This window comes from Entelurus aequoreus, linkage group LG12, assembly GCF_033978785.1.
Source record: "Entelurus aequoreus isolate RoL-2023_Sb linkage group LG12, RoL_Eaeq_v1.1, whole genome shotgun sequence".
Lineage (NCBI taxonomy): Eukaryota > Metazoa > Chordata > Actinopteri > Syngnathiformes > Syngnathidae > Entelurus > Entelurus aequoreus.
This window is the reverse complement of record NC_084742.1, coordinates 4,993,971-5,011,717: the sequence shown is the minus strand read 5'-3', so window position 1 is coordinate 5,011,717 and position 17,747 is coordinate 4,993,971. Positions and strand designations below refer to the sequence as shown.

Below are 17,747 nucleotides of genomic sequence, written 5' to 3'. Positions count from 1 at the left end.
GGTGCCGTGAATGTCAATCAAGTGACGAAAGTGACGTCATAGTGAAGATTTATGATCGCTAATTTTTAGGACTATTTTTTTAATGCCTGGCTGGCGATCGACTGACACACCCTCCGCGATCGACCGGTAGCTGGCGATCGACGTAATGGGCACCCCTGTACTGGAGTATTGATATTTTTAGTCCTTTAGCCATTTATAGTGCTCAAAAATGTTCAATTTAGGCATACTTGCCAACCCTCCCGTTTTTAGCGGGAGAATCCCGGTATTCAGCGCCTCTCCCGACAACCTCCCGGCAGAGATTTTCTCCCGACAAACTCCCGGTATTCAGCCGGAGCTGGAGGCCACGCCCCCCTCCAGCTCAATGCGGACCTGAGACTGAGTGGGGACAGCCTGTTCTCACGTCCGCTTTCCCACAGTATAAACAGCTTGCCTAACGAATTCAAACGAATGGAAACAAGAATTTCAGTTCATCCAGGACAGTTCGAAGGGGAAGGTGTGTGTTGCCTGTAAATATGTAGAACAGACTTCTCCATTGAACACGGTGGCCGAAATGATATACTCATCATGAACGGAGAAGTTAAACAGGACAATACTGCCATCTAATGGATAGCCACCGGAACACTGAAATTCAAGTATTTATTTTATGTAAATAAAACAAATAAATATATATATAGCTAGAATTCACTGAAAGTCAAGTATTTCATATATATATATATATATATATATATATATATATATATATATATATATATATATATATATATATATATATATATATATATATATACACTACCGTTCAAAAGTTTGGGGTCACATTGAAATGTCCTTATTTTTGAAGGAAAAGCACTGTACTTTTCAATGAAGATAACTTTAAACTAGTCTTAACTTTTAAAAAAATACACTCTATACATTGCTAATGTGGTAAATGACTATTCTAGCTGCAAATGTCTGGTTTTTGGTGCAATATCTACATAGGTGTATAGAGGCCCATTTCCAGCAACTATCACTCCAGTGTTCTAATGGTACAATGTGTTTGCTCATTGGCTCAGAAGGCTAATTATTGATTAGAAAACCCTTGCGCGATCATGTTCACACATCTGAAAACAGCTTAGCTCGTTACAGAAGCTACAAAACTGACCTTCCTTTGAGCAGATTGAGTTTCTGGAGCATCACATTTGTGGGGATCAATTAAACGCTCAAAATGGCCAGAAAAAGAGAACTTTTATCTGAAACTCGACAGTCTATTCTTGTTCTTAGAAATGAAGGCTATTCCACAAAATGGTTTGGGTGACCCCAAACTTTTGAACGGTAGTGTATATATATATATATATATATATATATATATATATATATATATATATATATATATATATATATATATATATATATATATATATATATATATATATATATATATATAGCTAGAATTCACTGAAAGTCAAGTATTTCATACATACATATATGTATATATATATATATATATGAAATACTCGCGTTGGTGAATTCTAGCTGTAAATAACCACGCCCCCGACCAAGCCCCCCCTACACCCTACCCCCCCACCTCCCGGTATTGGAGGTCTCAAGGTTGGCAAGTATGAATTTAGGGCAACGTTTTGTAGAATATGCTTTAAAATAACAAAAATACGAAAAACATATGAAAATATTTAAAGCATGATGTGGCAACAATTGTACTTCTAAGCCAAGAATAAACAAACAAATTGTGCTTTGTTGTTATTAAGCAGGAATTACTATTACTGTTTGCCATTTTCACAAAAAATTCAACATACTAAACATCCAAAACTCAGAAAGTAACTTCAAATTCTGTTTTTGGTTTGAATGGTGGATTGTAACAGTGTGTCTTGCAGGGAGCCATTAGCCAATCCTCTTGTGCCTTCTTGTCCAAAACAACACTCAAGCCCACTCCAGAGTACGGTACTTGGATGAGCTTTGCCTCTGGCGCAGTCACCAGTACAATGATCTGGCTGCCTTCCAAACACAATATTTGTCAGAGTAGCCTTGTTCCAGCCCTTTTCTGTTTATTACATTCTGCAGCCTGGGAAGACCAAAAAAAAAATAAAAAATGGGGGGGGAAAAAAAGAAAAGTGGGTTAGGGTTTCAGATTCAACCTGAAGACTCCAACATAAGCCTCTTCCAATCACTCTTCAAATGTTTTTCATCAGGAGGCAGAGCAAAATGTGTATGAATCTTTGCTTCATATGGTTCCCATCATTTTCTCTCACAACGCTTGGACCTGACGAGCTTCTACTTAAGCGGTGCCGACGGGAGAAATGTGACTTTGAGAGTTGCGCACCGTTTGGAAGTCAAAGTGAAACTTCAGATTCAAACGATGGATCATGTAGAACTTTTCTATCAAGTCTTACGTAATCATTCCAAGATGAACTCTTTCCCCTTGAGTGCTCCAAGTCCAGCCTGCACGAAAACACGACGAGTGTGAGTGAATGCAGCCGTTATGTAAAGCAGGGGTTTGAATCCAAGACGTTAATGACATCAGCTGAGAACTTGGGTGCTAACATTTGTGGGTGCAGATTCCTAAAAACAGCACTCTACACTTGTCGTGAATCAACAAAGGATCTTTGACAAATAATATTTGCAGTAGATTATCATAAAGAGACTATAGCGTTTTTGCTGCAGTTGGAAAACAGCAACACTGTAATTTAGAGAGGATCTTTGTCGAGCATTTTTGCAGTTGCTACTTAAAACAGCAGAGTGTTTCTGTCATAGAGGATCTTTGTTAAGCATTTTTGTAGTTTGCACTTAAAACAACAGAGTAATTCTGTCATAGAGAATCTTTGTCTAACATTTTTGCAGTTTGTACCTAAAGACAGCAGAGTGCTTCTGTCATAGAGGATCTTTGTTGAGCATTTTTGCGGTTGGTACTTATAAACAGCAGAGTGCTTCTGTCTCAGAGGATCTTCGTCCAGCATTTTTGCAGTTTGCACTTAAAAACAACAGAGTGCTTTGTCATAGAGGATCTTTGGCGAGCATTTTTGCAGTTTGTACTTAATAACAGCAGAGTAATTCTGTAATAGGATCATTGTTGAGCATTTTTGCAGCTTGTACTTAATAACAGCAGAGTAATTCTGTAATAGGATCATTGTTGAGCATTTTTGCAGTTGCTACTTAAAACAGCAGAGTGTTTCTGTCTTAGAGGATCTTTGTTAAGCATTTTTGTAGTTTGCACTTAAAAACAACAGAGTGCTTTGTCATAGAGGATCTTTGCCTAGCATTTTTGCAGTTTGTACTTAATAACAGCAGATTGCTTCTGTCATAGAGGATCTTTGTTAAGCATTTTTGCAGTTGCTACTTAAAACAGCAGAGTGTTTCTGTAATAGAGGATCTTTGCTGAGCATTTTTGCAGTTGCTACTTAAAACAGCAAGTGCTTCTGTCATAGAGGATCTTTGTTAAGCATTTTTGCAGTTGGTACTTAAAAACAGCAGAGTGCTTCTGTCATAGAGGATCTTTGGCTAGCATTTTTGCAGTTTGTACTTAATAACAGCAGATTGCTTCTGTCTTAGAGAATTTTTTGTTGAGCATTTTTGCAGTTTGCACTTAAAACAACAGAGTAATTCTGTAATAGAGGATCTTTGTTGAGCATTTTTGCAGTTGCTACTTAAAACAGCAGAGTGTTTCTGTCATAGAGGATCTTTGTTAAGCATTTTTGTAGTTTGCACTTAAAAACAACAGAGTGCTTTGTCATAGAGGATCTTTGGCTAGCATTTTTGCAGTTTGTACTTAATAACAGCAGATTGCTTCTGTCATAGAGAATCTTTGTCTAACATTTTTGCAGTTTGTACCTAAAGACAGCAGAGTGCTTCTGTCATAGAGGATCTTTGTTAAGCATTTTTGCAGGTGGTACTTAAAAACAGCAGAGTGCTTCTGTCATAGAGGATCTTTGGCTAGCATTTTTGCAGTTTGTACTTAATAACAGCAGATTGCTTCTGTCATAGAGAATCTTTGTCTAACATTTTTGCAGCTTGTACCTAAAGACAGCAGAGTGCTTCTGTCATAGAGGATCTTTGGCTAGCATTTTTGCAGTTTGTACTTAATAACAGCAGATTGCTTCTGTCTTAGAGAATTTTTTGTTGAGCATTTTTGCAGTTTGCACTTAAAACAACAGAGTAATTCTGTAATAGAGGATCTTTGTTGAGCATTTTTGCAGTTGCTACTTAAAACAGCAGAGTGTTTCTGTCATAGAGGATCTTTGTTAAGCATTTTTGTAGTTTGCACTTAAAAACAACAGAGTGCTTTGTCATAGAGGATCTTTGGCTAGCATTTTTGCAGTTTGTACTTAATAACAGCAGATTGCTTCTGTCATAGAGAATCTTTGTCTAACATTTTTGCAGCTTGTACCTAAAGACAGCAGAGTGCTTCTGTCATAGAGGATCTTTGTTGAGCATTTTTGCGGTTGGTACTTATAAACAACAGAGTGCTTCTGTAATAGAGGATCTTTGTTAAGCATTTTTGCAGTTGGTACTTAAAAACAGTAGAGTTCTTCTGTCATAGAGAATCTTTGTCTAACATTTTTGCAGTTTGTACCTAAAGACAGCGGAGTGCTTCTGTCATAGAGGATCTTTGTTAAGCATTTTTGCGGTTGGTACTTATAAACAACAGAGTGCTTCTGTCAAAAAGGATATTTGTTAAGCATTTTTGCAGTTTAAAAACAGCGGAGTGCTTCTGTAGTAGAGGAGCTGAGATAGGCTCCAGCACCCCCCGCGACCCCAAAAGGGACAAACGGTACAAAAATGGATGGATGTAATAATGTGGCCAGAAATGGTACTGCAATCACGGTCAAAATTCTGTAGTTCCCTCCCTCTCTCCCTGACTGAGGTTGCCAGATACGCAGCCGAATCCAGCTCGATCCACTGGGCTACTTAGGGGTTGAGGTCTGGGACCATAATAGCTGAATAAACAAGCGTTTTGTCAATAACAAATATCTAACCAACACATTTTACAACAGAATTTAGGCTATTTTCAGGAAGAAGTACGTCATTCCTGCGTACACTATCACAACAAATGGCAATCATATGGTTATTGTCAGTACTATCAGAAAACATAGACCAGAACAAACTACAACCAACGCTAGCAATGGTTAGACAGGTGAAAATAAGTAGCGCATTGCTTAGCAGCCTAATGTACGCCCAAAACTAAAGAGGAGACTTTTTACCAAGGCTACACGAATGAGGAATTATTTTATCGTGTTGATTTGGCTGTCTCCATACGATTCACATTGCCATGATGACAGCCGTGCTAATGTTGGAACTTGGAACCCATTTCCTCAGCGTGTCAGCATATTGAGAAGGAAACAGGCACTGACACTACCCATATCCACATTTATTTGTAGAAAATATATAGTTGCCCTATCAGTTGGAATACACATCGACATACAGGCTAACGGGCATATATTTCCCCCGTTAGCCTGTATATCGATGTGTCATTGACGGGGCTAGCATGCTAAGCATTACACTAGGAGCAAAGCATTCGTTGCACGAACATACAAGCTTTGTTAGACAAGATCATAGACTGTATTGGACAATATAGTTTACATACCAAATGTCTATTTCCATTCATTACAAGTCATAAGAAAACATAAATGCCCGACTTACCTATCAAGGAGGAAATTAGCAAGTTTGGCGTCAGATGATAAAAATCTTCTCTGCCTTCAACCGTCTCCATCTTTCAAAGGCATCCTCGATACAAATCCTCGTTTTGTTCCCGGCTTTGTCGTGAATAAGTTGAGAATCGAAACGACGCCTTTTAGATTTACTAAGGTCTGACATGTTTAGTTACTTTACCAGTGGCAGTAGCCAGACGAAGAGGGCGGTGCGTAACTGGCAACCTGGATGCGACACACTCACAGACTTTCCAATTGGTCAAACGGTAGGGGGCGGGACGTCGATATGGAAACAATAACAAGATTTCGGGGCTGTAAATCTAATTTTGAAATGAGCATATCCCGGCTGAACTACAGTTATCAGTTATAAAGGTATTCGAAAAGAACATTATTTATTAATGCCTTTAGACATATCAGGGCCTTTTAATGATGACTTGACATGAGATGATTACATATGGCTCCTTTAAGCATGTTTGCAGCTGGTACTTAAAGACAGCAGAGTGCTTCAGTCATAGAGGATCTTTGGCTAGCATGTTTGCAGTTTGTACTTAAAAACAGCAGAGTGCTTCTGTCATTGAGGATCTTTGTTGAGCATTTTTGCAGTTTGTACCTAAAATCAACAGAGTGTTTCCGTCATAGAGGATCTTTGGCTAGCATTTTTGCAGTTTGTACTTAAAAACAGCAGTGTGCTTCTGTCATTGAGGATCTTTGTTGAGCATTTTTGCAGTTTGTACCTAAAATCAACAGAGTGTTTCCGTCATAGAGGATCTTTGGCTAGCATTTTTGCAGTTTGTACCTAAAATCAGCAGAGTGTTTCCGTCATAGAGGATCTTTGTTGAGCATTTTTGCCGTTGGTACTTAAAAACAACATATTGCTTCTGTCATACAGGATCTTTGTTAAGCATTTTTGCAGTCGGTACTTAAAACAGCAGAGTGCTTCTGTCATAGAGGATCTTTGGCTATCTTTTTTGCAGTTGGTACTTAAAAAAACAGTGCTTCTGTCATAGAGGATCTTTGGCTGCATTTTTGCAGTTGATACTTAAAAACAGTATTGTGCTTCTGTCATAGAGGATCTTTGGCTGCATGTTTGCAGTTGATACTTAAAAACAGCATTGTGCTTCTGTCATTGAGGATCTTCGGCTAACATTTTTGCAGTGCATCATTGAAAAGAGCAAAACTATATTAATTTATATTATTATGTTTTGTCAACTCGTACTTCTTTATGTCATTTCCTGAAATAAATAAATAAATGAAGAAGAAAAAAAAAATGAATGAAAAGAGCTAAACTCCTGTCATATACAGCAGTGTTTCTTAACCATAGGGCCAGGGGCGAGCGCCTCCTGGAGGGCCACCAAAAAAGTTGTACTACACTTTTCCACCACTTGTGGCACTAATAACAATATCAAACAAACAGAAGAAGTCTGGAGCTAAGGTCATAGACAAGTTTCTTAAGCGGAAAAATTATGACTAAAGTGGTGAAGCTGTATTTTGTAGAAATGTTTTGTTTTAGGTCCTTAAAAACATCCGAATAGTCCTGTCACATAGGTGATCTTTGTGTAGAGTTTTTGCAGTAAGTTCTTAAAAACGGAAAAATTGTTGAGCAGTTTGGCATTAGGGCCTTAAAAACAGAATATTTGGAAGAGAATCTTTGACTATTGTTTTGCAGTAGATCTTTATAAACATCAGCGTGGGCCTGTCATGTAAACAGGATCTTTGAAGTTTTTGCAGTAGTTCGATCTACACTACCGTTCAAAAGTTTGGGGTCACCCAAACAATTTTGTGGAACAGCCTTCATTTCTAAGAACAAGAATAGACTGTCGAGTTTCAGATGAAAGTTCTCTTTTTCTGGCCATTTTGAGCGTTTAATTGACCCCACAAATGTGATGCTCCAGAAACTCAATCTGCTCAAAGGAAGGTCAGTTTTGTAGCTTCTGTAACGAGCTAAACTGTTTTCAGATGTGTGAACATGATTGCACAAGGGTTTTCTAATCAACAATTAGCCTTCTGAGCCAATGAGCAAACACATTGTACCATTAGAACACTGGAGTGATAGTTGCTGGAAATGGGCCTCTATACACCTATGTAGATATTGCACCAAAAAGCAGACATTTGCAGCTAGAATAGTCATTTACCACATTAGCAATGTATAGAGCAGGGGTCACCAACCTTTTTGAAACCAAGAGCTACTTCTTGGGTAGTGATTAATGCAAAGGGCTACCAGTTTGATACACACTTAAATAAATTGCCAGAAATAGCCAATTTGCTCAATTTACCTTTAACTCTATGTTATTATTAATAATTAATGATATTTACACTTAATTGAACGGTTTAAAAGAGGAGAAAACACGAAAAAAATGACAATTAAATTTTGAAACATAGTTTATCTTCAATTTCGACTCTTTAAAATTCAAAATTCAACCGAAAAAAAGAAGAGAAAAACTAGCTAATTTGAATCTTTTTGAAAAAATAAAAAAATGAATTTATGGAACATCATTAGTAATTTTTCCTGGTTAAGATTAATTTTAGAATTTTGATGACATGTTTTAAATAGGTTAAAATCCAATCTACACTTTGTTAGAATATATAACAAATTGGACCAAGCTATATTTCTAACAAAGACAAATCATTATTTTTTCTAGATTATCCAGAACAAAAATTTTAAAAGAAATTCAAAAGACTTTGAAATAAGATTTAAATTTGATTCCACAGATTTTCTAGTTTTGCCAGAATAATTTTTTTGAATTTTAATCATAATAAGTTTGAAGAAATATTTCACAAATATTCTTCGTCGAAAAAACAGAAGCTAAAATGAAAAATTTAATTAAAATGTATTTATTATTCTTTACAATAAAACAAATACATTTACTTGAACATTGATTTAAATTGTCAGGAAAGAAGAGGAAGGAATTTAACAGGTAAAAAGGTATATGTGTTTAAAAATCCTAAAATCATTTCTAAGGTTGTATTTTTTCTCTAAAATTGTCTTTCTGAAAGTTATAAGAAGCAAAGTAAAAAAAATAAATGAATTTATTTAAACAAGTGAAGACCAAGTCTTTAAAATATTGTCTTGGATTTTCAAATTCTATTTGAGTTTTGTCTCTCTTAGAATTAAAAATGTCGGGCAAAGCGAGACCAGCTTGCTAGTAAATAAATACAATTTTAAAAATATAGGCAGCTCACTGGTAAGTGCTGCTATTTGAGCTATTTTTAGAACAGGCCAGCGGGCTACTCATCTGGTCCTTACGGGCTACCTGGTGCCCGCGGGCACCGCGTTGGTGACTCCTGGTATAGAGTGTATTTCTTTCAAGTTAAGACTAGTTTAAAGTTATCTTCATTGAAAAGTACAGTGCTTTTCCTTCAAAAATAAGGACATTTCAATGTGACCCCAAACTTTTGAACGGTAGTGTATGTATGAGTTCATGATTTTATTTGTGACTATATTGTACATTATGTGCTAGTTGATAAGGCAACAAGTATTTACAAAAATGGACGCAGGGTGAATTAGATGTTATATTTTTTCCCTTACCTGTACCTATTGTTTTGTTTTGTTGTTTGTCGACGCATGCTGCAATTGTATGTGTGTAATATGCGTTAATTATCGCTAATTCTTTCGTTTTCGTTAGTTTTTTTACTTTTATATTTGCATGTAAAAATGGCTCCACTGAAGAAGCTGCTGGTTGCATCAGCTCTTTACTTTTTTCATGTCTTTCATGTCCTTTGTGTTTCCCTCTTTATTTCAATGTGTTGACCCTATTTTTTGTGGATTTTTAAATATGCACTGCAGCCACTACTTTCCCCATTGTGGGATAAATCAAGTATATCCTATCTGTACAGATGGCACAACAGCTCAGGTACCCCATCATACAGCAAAGTAAACTCCGTCCAACCTGCAAATGTTCTGTGTAATACAAAACTAGCGCCCCCCTGAATGACTTTCCAGCATATTAGTGCCAAAAACGAGTCATTCTACAATTATGCTGCACTGACTGTTACTATCCTAGCTTTTACTCCAAATATACACACCGCATTCTTCTTCTGCCGAGCGTATCTTTAATGCATAGTTAGGTAATTACTTCATATTTTAAAATAAACACATCCAGACTTTGTTACCAGGACAAAGCTTAAGTCTGAGCTGGATGGGAACATGACACATGCGGAGTGCTGCTCCGGGCTTTTGGCCAGAACCTCAACTCGGCAGCATCCTTCATATTTCACCCCGTCCTCATTCAGGAATGTCTCATTTTTAAAGGCCAAGGTGCTGATTAATACAAAAGGCTGGCATGCATGGTATGAGACGACAAAATGTGTCCTTCATGTTCTTTTTTCTTCCAAATCGCTCTGGGTGGATTTGTTAGAAAATACTTACTGACTAAACCAACCATTAAAAAACTATGTCAGTTATATGACATGGAGCTATGCCTTTTGTTAAGACATTTAAAAATACATTTAAAATGTGTTCAAGGCATAAAAGATACCTGAAAATTGTCCCACTCACCCACCTACAATTGAATTCTTACTTTTGTATTGTTGAAAACAATATTTTAACAATCTTGCAAGCTGTTTGTATGGAATACTTTTTGGGGCAACATTTATTAAATACAAACCAAAATACATAGATAATTACAATAACAATGAAACATAACAGCACATTTGATGTATGTTTGACAACGTGTTTCAATGATGTGTCCGAAAAACAATAAACAAATGTTTGAAAAAACAACAACAAATGAAATAAATAAAATGAGATTTATTTTACTGTTTTATTATTTTTAAATATAATGTTGAAGAAACAATTATTGTCTAAATAATGTAGTTCATGACTAAGGCAGATGTATAAACTGTTAAATACTTATATTACATAATTGGATATATATATATATATACACTACCGTTCAAAAGTTTGGGGTCACATTGAAATGTCCTTATTTTTGAAGGAAAAGCACTGTACTTTTCAATGAAGATAACTTTAAACTAGTCTTAACTTTAAAGAAATACACTCTATACATTGCTAATGTGGTAAATGACTATTCTAGCTGCAAATGTCTGCTTTTTGGTGCAATGTCTACATAGGTGTATAGAGGCCCATTTCCAGCAACTATCACTCCAGTGTTCTAATGGTACAATGTGTTTGCTCATTGGCTCAGAAGGCTAATTGATGATTAGAAAACCCTTGTGCAATCATGTTCACACATCTGAAAACAGTTTAGCTCGTTACAGAAGCTACAAAACTGACCTTCCTTTGAGCAGATTGAGTTTCTGGAGCATCACATTTGTGGGGTCAATTAAACGCTCAAAATGGCCAGAAAAAGAGAACTTTCATCTGAAACTCGACAGTCTATTCTTGTTCTTAGAAATGAAGGCTATTCCACTAAATTGTTTGGGTGACCCCAAACTTTTGAACGGTAGTGTATATATATATATATATTTATATATATATACTGTGTATATGCAATTATGTAATATAATTATTTAACAGTGTTTCTATTTAATTAATTAATTCCATTTTTGTAATCTAACTAATGAAATTTAAGATGGTTGAATGACTTTTTAATGTAATCATTTGCATTTTATTGTGTAACCTCATTTTTGATTATTATATTTGTTATTATAATAATGATATCCTTACAACTATAGGCAAGGAGAAGTTGGAACCTAATAATCATCAGTAAAAAAAATTGACTGAATAAATGTAAATACAAAAAAATAATAAAAGTTAAATAAGTAAATACGAATGTTGTTAATACTTTTACTGTCATTTTACAATTCTTATTTATTTGTGTTGTACAATCACGTTAATTATTGGACAATTTATAAAGTAATATCACATTTATATATTCATTTTAGATCATGCGATATTATTATATTATTGAATTAATCTTGTATATCACACAATTTTTTTTTGGACCGCATGTGCTGAAAGGCGACGCTGGTTGGTATACGGTCAGTGATCAGGTCAAAAGAATGCACCAGTGCAAAGATAAGTGAGAAGACTTTAAAATAAACCTGGACAGGACTTCAGATAAAACTGTTACCAAGTTTTGAGCAAATAAATGACCTGCATTCAAGTAAAACATTTAAAAAAGGCTCCTGTGTGACATTAGGACAATAAAATTGCATTCTTGTCTAAATATTTTTTCAAATTATGCAAGAGACTAATATAATAACCTGTGATGAATCGTGAATAATCCAAATTTAAAAAATGATTCATCTAATTTGATAGCACTAATTTAGTTCTATTTGTTTCTGTTTGGTACAAAAAACCTGTAATTAATTAAGATTATACATACGAATTCCACTAATTAATCGACAATTTGATTAATTGAAGACTTATAATTATTTTATATTTTATTTCACAATTGATCTAATGAATATACATTTTTTTTAATATTTCAAATTTTGATGTATTTTTTTTGCATTGAATTCTGTCACAAGCAACCTTATGATTATTTAGGATGACGCGCCACAAATGCACAAATTAGTAGAACATTTGATGAATTATTCTACTTTCTTTTGTATTCATCTGCACTTAAAAAAAATTTCATTTTCAGTTTGTGTACTGTACTTAACAGATTGTGTTGATAAAATCCAACTCAAAAATCACATCATATGTTTAAATTCCCTCTGGTTTATAGTCCATAATGTCCCACAGGGTCACGTCTGCATGTACTGGAAGGTAATTCCTCCTGACGGGAAGGACTGGCTTCCCTGGAGGTACAGTTCTCCGACGGAGCGACAGCCGAGGACAAAGTCTGTGTTTGTTCAAGAGTCTCACACACAGGACCGACCCGAGACACATTTCTCAATGAGCTCGGGTGATGGATGAATTTCGGAATCGCGACTTTTTCCTCTCTGAAGGGTCCAGTCAGATTCCGCAGACGCCTGCCTCACTTCCTAGGAATTCTTCTGCAGAGCTGCTATGCTCTGCACTCTTTCTGCTGCTTTTTTTTTCAATGAAGGCATGCAAACAGTCACCATTTTTTTTTTTTTTTTAAACCCCTAATGATTATAAGCTCTTTTAAAGCGTAAATCACATTTCCTCACTCTGCACGCATCTTTTGGAAAGCACAAGAGCGAAAGCGATGAGCAATCCGTGAGGATCCGTACAAATTGATAACATGCGTAGGAGGAGGTAACGTGATACTGAGCGAGCGTACAACCCAAACACAGGCCACCTGCTGCGGTTTGTTGATCCGCCGTCACAGAGGAGGCTTTTGAGGATAGCGACGGTTCAAATGAGAGTACGTCGGCCAAAATCCACCAACCAGACTGAAATCTAAAGTTGGAAATGATGACTTATCTGCAAGATGGGGAACATTAGTTAGCTAAGCTAGCCTTTCCCCAAAGTTGGGGACCAAAATTGCTGAAGTTAAGTTCATGTCTGTTGTTGATGTTGTCCCCGCTGCTGTATTGCCTTTAATTGGCCTGCCCGTAATATTTTGCCGTAAAGTTAAAGTTAAAGGCCTACTGAAAGCCACTACTACCGACCACGCAGTCTGATAGTTTATATATCAATGATGAAATCTTAACATTGCAACACATGCCAATACGGCCGGGTTAACTTATAAAGTGACATTTTAAATTTCCCGCTAAACTTCCGGTTGAAAACGTCTATGTATGATGACGTATGCGCGTGACGTCAATCGTTGAACCGGAAGTATTGGTACCCCATTGAATACAATACAAAAAAGCTCTGTTTTCATCTCAAAATTCCACAGTATTCTGGACATCTGTGTTGGTGAATCTTTTGCAATTTTTTTGATGAACAATGAAGACTGCAAAGAAGAAAGTTGTAGGTGGGATCGGTTGAAGTCCTTCGTCCTTCTGTCGGTCGCTGGAACGCAGGTGAGCACGGGTGTTGATGAGCAGATGAGGGCTGGCTGGCGTAGGTGGAGTGCTAATGTTTTTATCATAGCTCTGTGAGGCATACTTGCCAACCTTGAGACCTCCAATATTGGGAGGTGGGGGTGGGGGTGGGCGGGGAGCGTGGTTGGGGGCGTGGTTATTTACAGCTAGAATTCACCAACTTGAGTATTTCATATATATATATATATATGAAATACTTGACTTTCAGTGAATTCTAGCTATATATATATATATATATATATATATATATATATATATATATATATATATATATATATATATATATATATATATTTATTTTATTTACATAGGAAAAAAAAAATACTTGAATTTCAGTGTTCCAGTGGCTATCCATTAGATGGCAGTATTGTCCTGTTTAACTTCTCCGTTCATGATGAGTATATCATTTCGGCCGCCATGTCTGTAATTTCCTCGTTCTTCTGCTTCGTCTCCTTGTTGTGTGCGCAGTTGTGCACTCTATAAAAGCCCTAGATGTTATGACGTCATTGGGCAGGCAAGCTGTTTTATATTGTGGGGAAGCGGACGTGAGAACAGGCTGTCCCCACTCAGTCTCAGGTCCGCATTGAGCTGGAGGGGGCGTGGCCTCCAGCTCCGGCTGAATACCGGGAGTTTGTCGGGAGAAAATCTCTGCCGGGAGGTTGTCGGGAGAGGCGCTGAACATCGGGATTCTCCCGCTAAAAACGGGAGGGTTGGCAAGTATGCTGTGAGGTCCCGTTGCTAAGTTAGCTTCAATGGCGTCGTTAGCAACAGCATTGTTAAGCTTTGCCAGGCTGGGAATTATTAACCGTGTAGTTACATGAACATGGTTTAATAGTATTGTTGATCTTCTGTCTATCCTTCCAGTCAGGGGTTTATTTCTTTTGTTTCTATCTGCATTTGAGCCCGATGCTATCACGTTAGCTCCGTAGCTAAAGAGCTTCGCCGATGTATTGTCGTGGAGATAAAAGTCACGGTGAATGTCCATTTCGCGTTCTCGATTCATTTTCAAGAGGATATAGTATCCGAGGTGGTTTAAAATACAAATCCGTCATCCACAATAGAAAAAGGAGAAAGTGTGGAATCCAATAAACCCTTGTGCCTAAGTTACGGTCAGAGCGAAAAAAAAGATACGTCCTGCACTGCCTCTCTAGTCCTTCACTCTCACTTTCCTCATCCACGAATCTTTCATCCTCGCTCAAATTAATGGGGTAATCGTCGCTTTCTCGGTCCGAATCTCTCTCGCTGCATTGTAAACAATGGTAAAATGTGAGGAGTCCTTCCTCCGGTGACGTCACGCTACTTCCGCTACAGGCAAGGCTTTTTTTTATCAGCGACCAAAAGTTGCGACCTTTATCGTCATTGTTCTCTACTAAATCCTTTCAGCAAAAATATGGCAATATCGCGAAATGATCAAGTATGACACATAGAATGGATCTGCTATCCCCGTTTGAATAAAAAAAATTCATTTCAGTAGGCCTTTAAAGTGCCAATGATTGTCACACACACACTAGGTGTGGCGAAATTATTCTCTGCATTTGACCCATCACCCTTGTTTACCCCCTGGGAGGTGAGGGGAGCAGTGAGCAGCAGCGGTGGCCGCGCCCGGGAATCATTTTGGTGATTTAACCCCCAATTCCAACCCTTGATGCTGAATGCCAAGCAGGGAGGTAATGGGTCCTATTTTTATAGTCTTTGGTATGACTCGATAAACGTATCTAATCGTGACTCATCATTCGTAAACCAACCAATCATTGTGGATTTTGTCCGTATTGTTTCCTCTTTTACCCCCACGATTAGCAGTCCATGTTCTCTCTGTGTAGCTTGTAGCGTTTGATGTACGCTACATCACTACATGGGCCTAAAAATAAATAAGCTACAGGAATCACTACTGGTTGAAAAAGGATCGACGCTACTGGGAAATGTGGTTAAGCTACGTAGCGTCCCTACTTGTAGCACACTACTGCCCATCGCTGTCTGTTGTGTTGTTTGTCATAACTGAAATGTATATAAAAAAGATAAAGCCGCCCCCATAATGCTGAAATATTTCCCCAATATCTGTCAATCAATCGCATTTTTGGCGCCCCCTAGGGGTTGTGGTCAACCAAATTTTACAGGCATGTGCTTGTCAGTCCCCTAAAGACATGTACCAATTTTTGTGGTGATAGGACTAAACCGGGGGTCGGCAACCCGCGGCTCTAGAGCCACATGCGGCTCTTTAGCGCCGCCCTAGTGGCTCTCTGGAGATTTTTCAAAAATGTATGAAGAATGGAAAAAGATGAGGGGGAAAAAAATCTATTTTTTTGTTTTAGTATGGTTTCTGTAGGAGGACAAACATGACACAAACCTCCGTAATTGTTATAAATCACACTGTTTATATTAAATATGCTTCACTGATTCAAGTATTTGGCGAGCGCCGTTTTGTCCTACTTATTTTGGCGGTCCTTGAACTCACCGTATAGTCTGTTTACATGCATAACTTTCTCCGACTTTCTAGGACGTGTTTTATGCCACTTCTTTTTCTGTCTCATTTTGTCCACCACACTTTTAACGTCGTACATGAGTGCACAAAGGTGAGTTTTGTTGATGTTATTGACTTGTGTGGAGTGCTAATCTGACATATTTGGTCACTGCATGACTGCAAGCTAATCGATGCTAACATGCTATTTAGGCTAGCTATATGTACATATTGCATCATTATGCCTCATTTGTAGCTATATTTGAGCTAATTTAGTTTCCTTTAAGTCCTCTTAATTACATTTATATCTCATGACACATGTAATATGGCTTTTAATTTTTTGCGGCTCCAGACAGATTTGTTTTTGTTTTTTTGGTCCAATATGGCTCTTTCAACATTTTGGGTTGCCGACCCCTGGACTAAACATACACTATATTGCCAAAAGTATTTGGCCACCTGCCTTGACTCACATATGAACTAAGGGGCCAAGCTCAACTCCTGAAAAACAACCCCACACCATAATTCCTCCTCCACCAAATTTCACACTCGGCACAATGCAGTCCGAAATGTAGCGTTCTCCTGGCAACCTCCAAACCCAGACCCGTTCATCAGATTGCCAGAGGGAAAAGCGTGATTCATCAGTCCAGAGAAGGCGTCTCCACTGCTCTAGAGTCCCGTGGCGACGTGCTTTACACCGCTGCATCCCACGCTTTGCATTGGACTTGGTGATGTATGGCTTAGATGCAGCTCCTCAGCCATGGAAACCCATTCCATGAAGTTCTCTGCGTACTGTACGTGGGCTAATTGGAAGGTCACATGAAGTTTGGAGCTCTGTAGCAACTGACTGTGCAGAAAGTCTTTGCACTATGCTGACCTCTCTGTCAGTTTACGTGGCCTACCACCTGGTGGCTGACTTGCTGTTGTTCCCAAACTCTTCACTTTTTTTATATCAAAGTTGACTTTTGAATATTTAGGAGCGAGGACATTTCACGACTAGATTTGTCGCACAGGTGGCATCCAGTGACGTGCGGTGAGGTTCATGGCTGGTGAGGCACTGACTTCATCACAGTCAGATTTACAAACATATGAACCCTAAAGAGTATCTTATTCACCATTTGATTGAACGGGTTATGTTTAAAAGCTCATACCAGCATTCTTCCCCGCTTGGCACTCAGCATCAAGGGTTGGAATTGGGGGTTAAATCACCAAAAATGATTCCCGGGCGCGGCGCCGCTGCAGCCCACTGCTCCCCTCACCTCCCAGGGGGTGATCAAGGGGATGGGTCAAATGCAGAGGACCAATTTCACCACACCTAATATGTGTGACAATCATTGGTACTTTAACTTAACTTTAACTTTACACATACAAACTGTAGCACACAAAAAAGCACATTTAATTAAAAAAAAACGTTATTATGGTCCTACCTTTACTTATAAATGAAGTCCATGCGCCGCTCCTTCTGAACAAAAGCATCGATAACTTGTTTATAGAAGTCTTCCTTATCTTTCTTCAGTTTTAAAAGTCTCTGTCTCAATGGAGATCTTCCTTTAAGTATTACCTCCTGCTTCGATTGAAAATCCAGTTTAGAAAACGGTTTTATTTTAGATATGTAATCCTCCATGTTAAAAGTCCAGGCGAGAGGAAAAAATAAACGATCGCTGCTAACTGTTGCTGCTTGTTGTCACTTCTTCTGCCGCCCGAGTAGTCGCAAGAATGATCGCTGGGATCACTAGCGCCCTCTACCACCAGGAGGCGGGATTACTGCGAGCCTCAGCCAGTGCATCTTCGCAGCCGTT

General features: G+C 37.9%; 1 protein-coding gene across 4 annotated transcripts in view; it reads left to right on the top strand.

The window, feature by feature from the left end:
• cdpf1 (cysteine rich DPF motif domain containing 1) overlaps positions 1-17,747 on the top strand; it is a 168,920-nt gene that overhangs the window by 84,269 nt on the left and 66,904 nt on the right. Inside the window, exon 7 of one of the 4 annotated variants that reach the window (XR_009827927.1) lies at positions 12,283-12,409. The exons of the other annotated variants lie outside the window; for them this stretch is intronic. The gene's annotated coding sequence lies outside the window, so the exon portion shown is untranslated. Of the gene's footprint in view, positions 1-12,282; positions 12,410-17,747 lie in introns of those variants that run through there. 4 annotated transcript variants of the gene reach the window in all.